The 13,258-nt window shown below is 51.2% G+C and overlaps 1 protein-coding gene across 1 annotated transcript in view; it reads left to right on the top strand.

The window, feature by feature from the left end:
• The window catches only part of LOC126527668 (proteasome subunit beta type-5-like), a 57,007-nt gene that overhangs the window by 28,223 nt on the left and 15,526 nt on the right, over positions 1–13,258 (top strand). The gene's annotated exons all lie outside the window — the stretch shown is intronic.

A 13,258-nucleotide genomic window follows, 5' to 3' on the forward strand; every position in this document is an offset into this window, starting at 1 on the left:
ACGCTTGCTATTTCTATTCAAAAAGTTTATACAGTGAAACCTCGTGAAACCGTAGTTGGCTGGAGCTTGGAAAAGGTACATACTAAACGGTAGTACTGTTTAACCAAAATAACATGAGGCCCGCTTAACTGTCGAAAATGGAACTCGGAGAGAGTGCGATGAAAGGGGGAAAAAAAACGTGCAGTATTCATTCACTTCACGCTACAAAAGTGTTATTTTCGTTTGATGCCGCGGCGGCCTAGCGGGACGACAGCGGCCTCAAACTTACTGAAGCTGCGTCCCAGCTTTTCAGCCAGCCCCCTCTTCTCGGCAAACACTCGCATGGCAGATTCCTTGTTGGCATTACGTTTTCTCCGTGCACGCGCGCAGTAGTGCTGCAGAAATCCCGAGGCACCTTTTTTATTGCCGGGTGGCGGAGTTCGGAATACATGTACTTTTCGTTTGGAATAGTTAGGTTATCGCGCCCCTGTTCTCGTCGCGACGATTGCATTCATGAGGCTGACGTAACACGCAGGGCCTTAATCGCTCGTGCTGTCACTTCCGTGTCGTCCTCATCACTGTCGCTAGTCGACACTTCGGCCACAACAGAGGCAACGATGGCGAAAAGTTGAACCTTGTAGCCGACATCCCTTCGCAGTCGCAGCAGCGCTGCCGAGCAACTTCTTCGCATTCCAAATGCCACACACTGTAGTCAACAGCAGATTCCTGTCACGTGCCAGCGCAGACTTCCTCGTGTCACGTTCGATAGCACGGACGATGTCTAATTTTTCTTCTATGCTGAGCACCCAGCATCTTTTTTATCCGAGCTTCAGCATGACACGAGTCCTCGCTTGCATGGCGCCACAACACTCTCTGGCACGGCATGGAAATGATCTTGATGTGGCTTCATGCGCAAACGCACAGGGTGCTTGGAGGTCGTTGTTCTGATCTGAGGCTTGTTGTTCTGCCGGGCCGCCCGATGGAGACAACACGCCGCTGTGTTTACGCGACGAAAAGTGGAAACGCTACGTTTTAACCGGTGCGTAGGCAATAAGCTGGTACGGTTTATGCGGATACAAAGCGCATAATGTTCAATGGCCGCTGAGTCGTGGATTTGACTTTACTACTTTTAAACCGAAACTACTGTTTAAGCGAGTACGGTTTAACGAGGTTTTACTGTATTCACCCACCTTTAGTTAAAACATAATACCACTTTGAACTGTAGCTGACCGCATATCTATAAGTGAGCGTGGCTTGTATGTCCTCTGTTCGGTGCTTCCACTTCTTCAATGACTTGCACTGCGAAGGCTACAGCGTAGCAGGACGTGCCCACAACACTCTACCTACTGAACGTCACCGTGGCGCGCAATTCAAATTTGACTTTGGATGGATGTTCGAAGTATATGCCACTACTTCTGATTTTTCTGCCTACCACGCCAGATGCGGTTGTCCTCAGCGGACTTGTCGCGGCACCCTGCAGCTACACGCAACTGTAGTGCATACGTGCAGCGTTTGCTTTGTGCACGACAGGGCTTGAGTGTATGCTCACACTTGTATGCTCCAGTCTGGCCGTGCTACGTGGTGCAGACCAGCTTTGTCCTGCACCAGCTTGACCGACGGATAGTAGCCACATGGAACTTGCGAATTTTGAAGCGCTATTGAAGGCAGACTCAGCTCAATATGAAGCGGAGTCTGCCAAGGCGTCAAACCAGGAGCAGCCAGAAGTGAGCGCGCGCTGGCAAGCGTGTGTGTGGTCTGACCTTAAGTGCCGGGTGGTTTGAGGCTAGTGGAGAGCCCAAAACTAGTCTAATTTAGTGAGATCTGACGCGAGCAGGGTGAGCAGACTATAGTTGGGTCCTTCCAGAAGTTCGTAATTATTATAGAAATTCAAAAGCAAATTTTCGCTCGCTTCAGCCTGTATATTGAACTGCATCAATATATATATATATATACGCAGCAACTGTAGGAAGAAGCACATTGACCCAAACACCCTTCTTAATTGATGTCAGCTATTGACCAATAGCAGCAGTGTGTGGGAATCTACTACACTACAAAATAAAGTGTCCAGAAAAGAGTGAGGAGCAGGCTTCTGTTGAAAATAGAGCATTTAAGGAAAAGGTGACAATGTGCTCCACTTGTGAGCTCCACCCACTGCACACAACTGCAAAATTTGGGTGAGATGTTCACATTATTGTATGCTATTCGCGAACTGTGTTTTTCACCAAGCCCGAGGGGTGGTTCAGGACCCCTTTAAAGGCAGTTTTCATCAGACTGTCTAGTGGTGCCCTCAGTGTCATCATCATCATCAGCCTGGTTACGCCCACTGCAGGGCAAAGGCCTCTCCCATACTTCTCCAACTACCCCGGTCACGTACTAATTGTGGCCATGTTGTCCCTGCAAACTTCTTAATCTCATCCGCCCACCTAACTTTCTGCCGCCCCCTGCTACGCTTCCCTTCCCTTGGAATCCAGTCCGTAACTCTTAGTGACCATCGGTTATCTTCCCTCCTCATTACATGTCCTGCCCATGCCCATTTCTTTTTCTTGATTTCAACTAAGATGTCATTAACTTGCGTTTGTTCCCTCACCCAATCTGCTCTTTTCTTATCCCTTAACGTTACACCCATCATTCTTCTTTCCATAGCTCGTTGCATCGTCCTCAACTTAAGTAGAACCCTTTTCGTAAGCCTCCAGGTTTCTGCCCCGTACGTGAGTACTGGTAAGACACAGCTGTTATACACTTTTTTCTTGAGGGTTAATGGCAACCTGCTGTTCATGATCTGAGAATGCCTGCCAAACGCACCCCAGCCCATTCTTATTCTTCTGATTATTTCAGTCTCCTGATCCGGATCCGCGGTCACTGCCAGCTCTAAGTAGATGTATTCCCTTACCACTTCCAGTGCCTCGCTACCTATCGTAAACTGCTGTTCTCTTCCGAGACTGTTAAACATTACTTTAATTTTCTGCAGAATAATTTTTAGACCCACCCTTCGGCTTTGCCTCTCCAGGTCTGTGAGCATGCATTGCAATTGTTCCCCTGAGTTACTAAGCAAGGCAATATCATCAGCGAATCGCAAGTTACTAAGGTATTCTCATTAACTCTCATCCCCAATTCTTCCCAATCCAGGTCTCTGAATACCTCCTGTAAATACGCTGCGAGCAGCATTGGAGAGAGAGATCGTATCTCCCTGCCTGACTCATTTCTTTATTGGGATTTTGTTGCTTTCTTTATGGAGGACTATGGTGGCTGTGGAACCGCTATAGATATCTTTCATTATTTTTACATATGGCTCATCTACACCCTGATTCCGTAATGCCTCCATGACTGCTGAGGTTTCGACTGAATCGAACGTTTTCTCGTAATCAATGAAAGCTATATATAAGGATTGGTTATATTCCGCACATTTCTCTATCATCTGATTGATAGTGTGAATATGGTCTATTGTTCAGTAGCCTTTACGAAATACTGCCTGGTACTTTGGTTGACAGAAGTCTAAGGTGTTCCTGATTCTATTTGCGATTACCTTAGTGAATACTTTGTAGGCAACGGACAGTAAGCTGATCGGTCTATAATTTTTCAAGTCTTTGGCGTCCCCTTTCTTATGGATTAGGATTATGTTGCCGTTCTTCCTAGATTCCAGTGCGCTCGAGTTCATGAGGCATTGCATATACAAGGTGGCCAGTTTTTCTAGAACAATCTGCCCACCATCCTTCAACAAATCTGCTGTTACGTGATCCTACCCAGCTGCCTTCCCCCTTTGCATAGCTCCCAAGGCTTTCGTTACTTCTTCCGGCATTATTTGTGGGATTTCAAATTCCTCTAGACTATTCTCTCTTCCATTATCATTGTGGGTGCCACTGGTACTGTATAAATCTCTATAGAACTCCTCAGCCACTTGAACTATCTCATCCATATTAGTAATGATATTGCCTGCTTTGTCTCTTAACGCATACATATGATTCTTGTCTATTCCTAGTTTCTTCTTCACTGTTTTAGGCTTCCTCCGTTCCTGAGAGCATGCTCAATTCTATACACATTATACTTCTTTTTTTCAGCTACCTTATGCTTGTTGATTAACTTGAAAAGTTCTGCCAGTTCTATTCTAGCTGTAGGGTTAGAGGCTTTCATACATTGGCGTTTCTTGATCAGATCTTTCGCCTCCTGCAATAGCTTACTGGTATCCTGTCTAACGGAGTTACCACCGACTTCTATTGCACGCTCCTTAATGATGCCCATAAGATTGTCTTTCATTGCTTCAAAACTTAGGCCCTCTTCCTGAGTTAAAGCCGAATACTTGTTCTGTAGCTTGATCCGGAATTCCTCTATTTTCCCTCTTACCGCTAACTCATTGATTGGCTTCTTATGTACCAGTTTCTTCTGTTCCCTCCTCAAATACATGTGTGCCTCAGAGTGTACATGTGTGCAAATTTAGATTCCACTTAGTTTTCCTACAAGTTTTGCTTCTTAAGCGGTCATTCAGTAAGCTTTTTCTATACCATTTCACTTTTTTTCCCTCTAAAGAGATGGGAAGTTGTCCCCTTGAAGTATGGAGCTATTTCATTCATATTTTGGCAATTCAGCCCAGTAGTGGAGGTGGAATGTAGACTGCAAAGGTCAGCTGTGGGTGCATCCTGACTCAAGTCACTGAAATGTATAGAGAACTATTCCTTCTCCCCCCTCTGCTTTAACTTTATTCCAACAGCTTTGTTAAATGCGTAAGCATTTCTATGTTCACCCAATGAGAACAACTGTCTGTCACATAAGACAATCGCTTTTAAGATAGAGCCCACAGCAGTGAGCGAGTTTACCTTCTCGCTACCTGTTGCTTCAACGCGAACGAAGCAGCGAGACCACAGTGCTCGTGAAGCTCTTGGCACACGCCGCACCCTGCCCCTTTCGCAGATCGTTTTCAAGGTATGGGCCCGCGCGTCTCTCAACACGAAGCGGCGAGAACACAGCGCACGAAGCTATCGGCATTCAGCACTTTCTGTCCACGTCACAGATTGCTTTCAATGTATGGTCTGCGTGGCCCTGCTATACGCAGCTGCCGCCGGAGTGCCGGTAATCAGTTCATAATGGTTTGAAGTGGATGGATAGGACGATAAATAGCAATAATGGCTTATAATGACGGGAACATCATCAGCACACTTAGCGCCGCCACCTGCGGTACTTTGCTTGCATGAACAATGCACCTTGCACCGCCATCCGCAGCAGTTCGTGACACTGCAGCGCTGTCGTTTATATTGGTCGGATCAAGTTTCATAACATTGATAATAACACCAATCTGTGTCAAGATGAGCAAGTGGTACAATTTTTACGCATGCTTAGACGACTCGTAACGAAGTTTCTGCGTGAATTTTTTAAAATTTCTGCATGAACACGTCCTTTCCAACCAAGAAGAAAGGCCCATCCACAAATAAAAGGCCACAGTTTGTCAGCAAAGACTTTTGCAGCAATAGTAGAAGCTTTAGATTAGGGGGATGCAAGTGTTGGGGTGCAACAGTGTTGGTATGCAAGTGTTGGAATGCAAGTACAGTTCACTGAAGGAGGCCGCTGAGCAGATGAAGCAGCTCTGCACAGTGTGGTATAAAGCTCCTGGAAAAATTCACAAGGCCCAGGAATCGGCGTAACTGGCGCAGTGTTGTAGGCTGGGGATAATCCTGGATGGTCTTGACGTGGGACGGGAGAGGGTATATACCCTCGGATTATATTGACACGTGTACTTATATTTATCGGGCGACCACGTTTCGCCGCCTAACAAATCTTATCGCACAGCGCGGGACGCGCTTGCATGTATCCGAAGTTTCTGGAAAGTTATCGATGCTTCTATCCACAGTCTGTTGTCGACGAACCTTCTGTTATCTGATTTATTCGCCTGACTCGAATGGTGTAGAACTTTGTGGAAGGCACGCGGGTCCCAACGATTAGTCTGGAACATTCGACGATCCTGTATAAAAGCCGACGCGCTTGACCCGCTCATCAGATTTCCGACGATCGCCGACTGTGTTCGCCGCTTTCGTTGTGCTATAAGTGTAGCCTGTTTTGTGGGCACAAGTTCGCCCAATAAAAGTTAGTTTTCTCGTTCACAGTATTGCTACTGTGTTCTTCTACGTCACCACCACGTGACATCTGGTGGAGGTGCTTTGCGTTCATGTACCGGACGCCCCCACAAAGCCGTGACCCAAGCCCTCACTCGGAAGACACCAACGTCGCCAAGAACCAGCGAGGTAGCCGCAGGCTGCAAGGACTGCCCCCGGAGCACGGACTTTTGCCTGAGACGACTAGGAAGATGGCCACCACGTCAACCCCAATGGCAGCCCCAGCGTCACCCGTCGTGCTGCAGCAGCCCAGGGAGCCTCCGACGTTCCGCGGTTCAACTTCCGAGGACCCGGAAAGCTGGCTCGAGACGTACGAGAGAGTCGCTACCTTTAACAACTGGAACAGCGACGACAAACTGCGATATGTCTTCTTCGCTTTGGAAGACGCGGCCAGGACGTGGTTCGAGAACCGAGAAGCCACCTTAACGACCTGGGAACTTTTCCGAAGCGGCTTCCTGCAGACGTTCGCAAGCGTCGTACGCCGAGAACGAGCCCAAGCGCTATTAGAAACCCGGGTGCAGCTACCTAATGAGACGACCGCGATCTACACGGAAGAAATGAGCCGTCTCTTCCGCCACGCCGACCCTGAAATGCCCGAGGAGAAGAAAGTCCGCCTGCTGATGCGTGGTGTGAAGGAGGAACTTTTTGCCGGAATGGTACGAAGCCCACCGAAGACCGTGGACGAGTTTCTTCGCGAGGCCACCAGCATCGAAAAGACACTCGAGATCCGAAACCGGCAATTCGACCGCCGCACAAACTCGACGAACTACGCCGGAGTTCAATCACTGGCCACCGACGACCTGCGCGAGGCTATCCGAGCGGTCGTGCGGGAGGAGCTACAAAAGCTGTTCCCATCATCACAGCCTCAAGTGGCTTCGATTGCCGACGCCGTGCGTGAAGAGCTCCAACAACAACTTGGAGTAGCCCCTGTATCGCCCCAGCCTGAGCCGCAAGCGATGACCTACGCCGCCGTCGCACGCCGTCAAGGTCCCCCTCCGCGACCGCGCCAGGGCCCTGTCACGCCGCAGTTCCGTCGTCCGCCGCCGCCAGCGCCAGCACGACCACCCGTCGCCCAGCGGACCTACGCGAGGAAGACGGACATTTGGCGCGCTCCTGACCACCGCCCGCTCTGCTACCACTGCGGAGAAGCGGGGCACATCTACCGCCGATGCCCATACCGGGAGATGGGACTGCGAGGTTTCGCCGTTAACGCGCCGCGGCCACAGATTGGCGAACGACCTCGCGATATCGCCGACTACCTCGCCGCCACTCAGTGGAGCCCTCGACGAGCTTCCCGTTCGCCGTCACCAGGCCGCTACCTGTCGCCGCAGCGCCGACCATACACTGGCCCAGCCCGGGGCCGGTCCGTCAGCCCATATCCGGAAAACTAAAAGCAGCAACCGATGGAGGTGCGGTTGCTGTTCGTCGAACTGACGAAGATCCTCCGCCGCCGACGAAAACGACGAAGAAACCATCTCGACGACTTCATGACGACACGCCGCCGTCCCGAAGAAGTCGGGAAGCCAAGACTACACCGACGAAAGACGACTTGACGACGCGACGTTCCAGCTTCAGATCAACACGACGCAGCCGTGATCCGACGCCAAGACCCAACTGCAACGCCAGACAAAGAACCACCGACCTCGACGTGCTTCTCGACGGCCACGCAGTCACTGCCTTAGTCGACACAGGGGCCGATTACTCCGTAATGAGTGGACACATCGCCGTCCAGTTGAAGAAGGTTAAGACTGCATGGGAAGGCCCTCAAATTCGGACCGCTGGAGGACACCTGATTACGCCGACAGGAATGTGCACGGCAAGAATTACCATTCACGACCGGACTTACCCTGTCACCTTCGTTATCCTCCAACAGTGTTCACGAGACGTCATTCTCGGCATGGACTTCCTCAACCAACACGGCGCAGTCATCGACCTGAAGTCGAAGTCAATAACGCTGTCGGAAGATCATGCAATACCGCCGGAGAGCCCTCGTAGTCACCACGCCTTGAGTGTGCTTGAAGATCAAGTGAGCATCCCGCCTCGCTCCAGCATTGTTATTTTGGTCGGCACCGAAACACCCGCTGACGTAGAAGGCGTCATCGAAGGCGACCAACGTCTACTGCTCGACCGTGAAATTTGCGTCGCAAGAGGGATCGCTAGACTGCACGGAGGAAACACGAAAGTGTTGCTGACAAACTTCAGCAAGGAGTTCAAGCACATCAACAAGGGCACGACGATCGCATACATCGAGGAAATTGTGGAAACCAGCGATGCCTTTGTCCTCTCGGATTCTATCGCATCTGCCCCGACAACCGTAGTTCCCGAGCCAGACTTCGACATAAGTCCAAGTCTCCCCGTGATTAAGCAGCAACAGCTCAGAAGTCTGCTTCGACGATACAAAGGCTGCTTTTCGACGTCATCGAGGATTCGACAAACACCAGTCGCAAAGCATCGCATAATAACCGAAGAATGCGCTCGACCACTACGCCAGAGCCCTTACCGAGTTTCGACGCGGGAACGTGAAGCTATAAGAGAACAAGTCGACGAAATGCTGCGCGACGACATCATCCAGCCGTCGAAAAGCCCGTGGGCATCCCCTGTTGTCCTGGTAAAGAAAAAGGACGGAACCCTACGTTTCTGTGTCGATTATCGTCGACTGAACAAGATCACGAAGAAGGATGTATACCCCCTCCCACGGATAGACGACGCATTAGATCGGCTCTGCAACGCTAAATACTTCTCGTCGATGGACCTCAAGTCTGGCTATTGGCAAATTGAAGTCGACGAAAGAGATCGCGAAAAGACCGCCTTCATCACCCCAGACGGCCTCTACGAGTTCAAGGTTATGCCATTTGGACTGTGCTCGGCGCCTGCAACGTTCCAGCGCGTGATGGACACGGTTTTAGCAGGATTGAAGTGGCAGACCTGTCTCGTTTACTTGGATGACGTCGTTGTCTTCGCCGAAAATTTCGACGAACACCTTAGGCGGCTCGCAACAGTACTCGAGGCCATCAAGTCATCAGGGCTCACTCTGAAGCCAGAAAAGTGCCGCTTCGCCTACGATGAGCTTCTTTTCCTAGGCCACGTCATCAGCAAGTCTGGAGTCCGCCCCGACCCGCAGAAGACAGCTGCCATCGCAAAGTTCCCGCAGCCCACCGACAAAAAGGCAGTGCGTAGATTTCTTGGCATGTGTGCCTACTACAGGCGATTTGTCAAGGACTTTTCACGCATCGCTGAGCCGCTGACACAGCTAACTAAATGTGACATCGAGTTCAAGTGGGAAACGCCGCAGGCCGATGCATTTGAAGAACTCAAACGACGCATGCAGTCGCCGCCCGTACTTGCGCACTTCGACGAGCTCGCCGATACCGAAATCCACACTGACGCCAGTAGCCTAGGCCTCGGTGCCGTCCTAGTCCAGAGAAAAGATGGACATGAACACGTGATAGCTTACGCTAGCCGGTCGTTGTCAAAAGCGGAAGGCAATTATTCCACAACGGAAAAGGAATGCCTAGCCATCGTTTGGGCTACAGCGAAATTTCGCCCCTACCTATATGGCAGGCCATTCAGAGTGGTCAGCGACCATCACGCGTTGTGTTGGCTAGCTAACTTAAAGGACCCTTCAGGACGGCTGGCACGGTGGAGCCTCAGACTACAAGAATACGACATCACTGTAACATACAAGTCCGGTCGAAAACACTCAGATGCCGATTGCCTATCACGCGCCCCCATTGACCCGCCGCCGCAAGATAACGAGGACGACGACGCCTTCCTTGGAATAATAAGCGCGGAAGACTTCGCTGATCAACAACGAGGGGACCCGGAGCTAAAAGCCCTTGTCGAGTATTTGGAAGGGCACACCGACGTTGTCCCTAGGGCATTTAAGCGTGGATTATCTTCGTTCACGCTTCAAAACAACCTACTCGTGAAGAAAAACTTTTCACCAGTCCGCGCCAACTACCTTCTTGTTGTTCCGTCGGCGCTGCGTCCAGAAGTACTGCACGCCTTACACGACGATCCCACTGCTGGGCACCTCGGATTCTCCCGGACGCTGTCGAGGATACATGAAAGGTATTACTGGCCGCGTCTTACCGCCGACGTCGCCCGTTACGTCAAGACATGCCGAGACTGTCAACGACGCAAGACACCACCGACAAGGCCAGCAGGGTTACTACAGCCGATTGAACCTCCTCGTCGACCATTCGAGCAGATTGGGATGGATTTGTTGGGGCCGTTTCCGACGTCAACATCCGGGAATAAGTGGATCGTCGTGGCGACGGACTATCTCACCCGATTCGCTGAAACAAAAGCTCTACCGAAAGGCAGCGCAGCCGAGGTGGCGAAATTTTTCGTCGAGAACATCCTGCTGCGACATGGCGCCCCAGAAGTCCTCATCACCGACAGAGGAACGGCTTTTACAGCAGAGCTCACCCAAGCCATTCTGCAATATAGCCAGACAAGCCACAGGAGGACAACTGCCTACCATCCGCAAACTAATGGTCTCACGGAGCGCCTGAATAAGACCCTCGCCGACATGCTAGCGATGTACGTCGACGTTGAGCACAAGACGTGGGACGCGGTCCTGCCGTATGTAACCTTCGCTTACAACACGGCGGTGCAAGAAACAACACAGATCACGCCGTTTAAGCTGGTTTACGGCAGGAACCCGACGACCACGCTCGACGCCATGCTGCCCCACGTCATTGACGAAGAGAATGTTGACGTCGCTAGCTATCTCCAGCGCGCCGAAGAAGCCCGACAGCTCGCCCGCCTCCGGATCAAGAGCCAGCAGAGGACCGACAGCCGACGCTACAACCTCCGACGACGCTTTATCGAGTACCAGCCCGGTGACCGTGTTTGGGTTTGGACCCCTATACGCCGACGAGGACTGAGCGAGAAGCTCTTGCGTCGCTATTTCGGACCGTACAAGATCATCCGACGTATTGGCGTACTGGACTATGAGGTCGTGCCAGACGGCATTTCGCTGTCACAGCGGCGTCGCTCACGACCTGAAATTGTCCACGTTGTGCGACTCAAGCCGTACCACCAGCGTTGACGAACTTTGGGACTTCGCGTAACTGACTTTTAGACTTGATTTCTTTTCGTTGTTTTGTTACTTATGTTTAATAAGTGTCCTTTTGTGTGTCGCTCTCTTATATTTGTAGCTTCGGGGCGATGCTTTTTAAGAGGGGGGTATTGACACGTGTACTTATATTTATCGGGCGACCACGTTTCGCCGCCTAACAAATCTTATCGCACAGCGCGGGACGCGCTTGCATGTATCCGAAGTTTCTGGAAAGTTATCGATGCTTCTATCCACAGTCTGTTGTCGACGAACCTTCTGTTATCTGATTTATTCGCCTGACTCGAATGGTGTAGAACTTTGTGGAAGGCACGCGGGTCCCAACGATTAGTCTGGAACATTCGACGATCCTGTATAAAAGCCGACGCGCTTGACCCGCTCATCAGATTTCCGACGATCGCCGACTGTGTTCGCCGCTTTCGTTGTGCTATAAGTGTAGCCTGTTTTGTGGGCACAAGTTCGCCCAATAAAAGTTAGTTTTCTCGTTCACAGTATTGCTACTGTGTTCTTCTACGTCACCACCACGTGACAATATGTGATGGCCCAAAAACTCAAGCTCAGATGCGCCAAAAACACTCGATGGCGTACACAATCACCCCGTACTACTGTAGATGTTGGAACAAAGCAAGTAGATGGTGCTCATTATCTTCAGGCGTAGGGCTGGCGATGAGGACATCAAGGTACGCGAACACAGGAGGCTCTGCGTGACCTCAGCGATGAACTACTGGAAGGTTTTAGCCAAATTGCCAAGTCCAAAAGGCATCCACGCGTACTCAAACGAACCAAACTGCGTCGTGATGGCAATCTTAGGTATGTTGGCGGGTTCGATGAGAATTGGGTGATATGCCTTAACCAGGTCCACTTTGCTAAAAGTGGCACAGCCATCGAGGCACAATGTAAAGTTTTGGATGTGAGGCAGCGGGTAGCTGTTGTGGCCAGTCTTGGCGTTCAACGCTTGGTCTCCACAGGGACGCCAGTCACCAGGATCATGCCTGGGCACTAGATGCAGCGGAGAAGCCCGCGCGCTGGATGACGGGCGTATAATGCAGAGCTGCAGAATGGGGTCGAACTCCCGTTTGGTGATAGCTAGACGGTCCCCAAACAAGCGGTGCCGTCAAGGACCTGCTGTTGGACCATGAGTGACGATGTGGTGTGTCACCGTATGTTTAGGTGGCTGAGTGAGGTTGCATGGCTTTATTAACTCCAGAAAATCCTCCAGGATCTTTTTGAACGGAGTGGAAGATATCGGCATGCGGATGCCCATAGGAGCAAGGTCAGACAGGACTCCAGAGATGGAGAGACGAATCTGTGAGGCAACGTTGCCGCACGCTGACATCCAAGTCGAAGTAAGAGAGGAAGTTCGAGCCGATGATTTGGTGAATTACGTCTGCGATGGCAAAGGCCCATCAAAAAGTGTGGCTAAAGCTGAAGTCGAGGGTGAGAGATCAGAGTCCATAGATCGTTAGAGACGAGGCATTGGCAGCACGAAGCAACTGCCCTGACGACCTAGAACGATCAGCCTTAGTTGGGAGAACCATGCTGATTTCCGTGCCCGTGTCTCTAAGGGATGGGGCGCCGGAGAACTTGTCAGTTACCATAAAGAGGCGGCTGGAACAACAAGCGAGACCACACACTGCCATCAGTGATCCCGGCAGGCATTTCCCGGCCATGAACAGGGAAGTGTGCACTTTGTGACCGAGACGAGGCGACTGGGTCCTTTGGGGGGGCTCCGGAGTGCTGCGATTGAGGCCGCGAGGTCATCGATGCAGGCTTCAAGGCGTGAAATCGCCAGGTCTGTAGGCGGTAAGACAGCAGTGAGGGACAAGGAGTTTGCCTGATGAACTTGATCGGCAAGGTCCACCAGGCGGTCGAGGATGACATCGCCACATCGCGAGGACGAGGCGGATCAGCTGGGTAAGGCATCGGAGGAAAGGTTCTCGAAGCAACACGTGGGGGCGCTGGTCATCAAGGTCTGCCTCGGTAAGAAGCTGCTGGAGGCAGGTGCGTTCCAATGGCATGAATCTCTCCAGTACCTTGGTCTTGAGGTGCTGATATGGTGTAGTGCCCGTGAGGGCACAAAGAACGTCCGAGAGCTTGC

The sequence above is a fragment of the Dermacentor andersoni genome, chromosome 1, assembly GCF_023375885.2.
Source record: "Dermacentor andersoni chromosome 1, qqDerAnde1_hic_scaffold, whole genome shotgun sequence".
NCBI lineage: Eukaryota > Metazoa > Arthropoda > Arachnida > Ixodida > Ixodidae > Dermacentor > Dermacentor andersoni.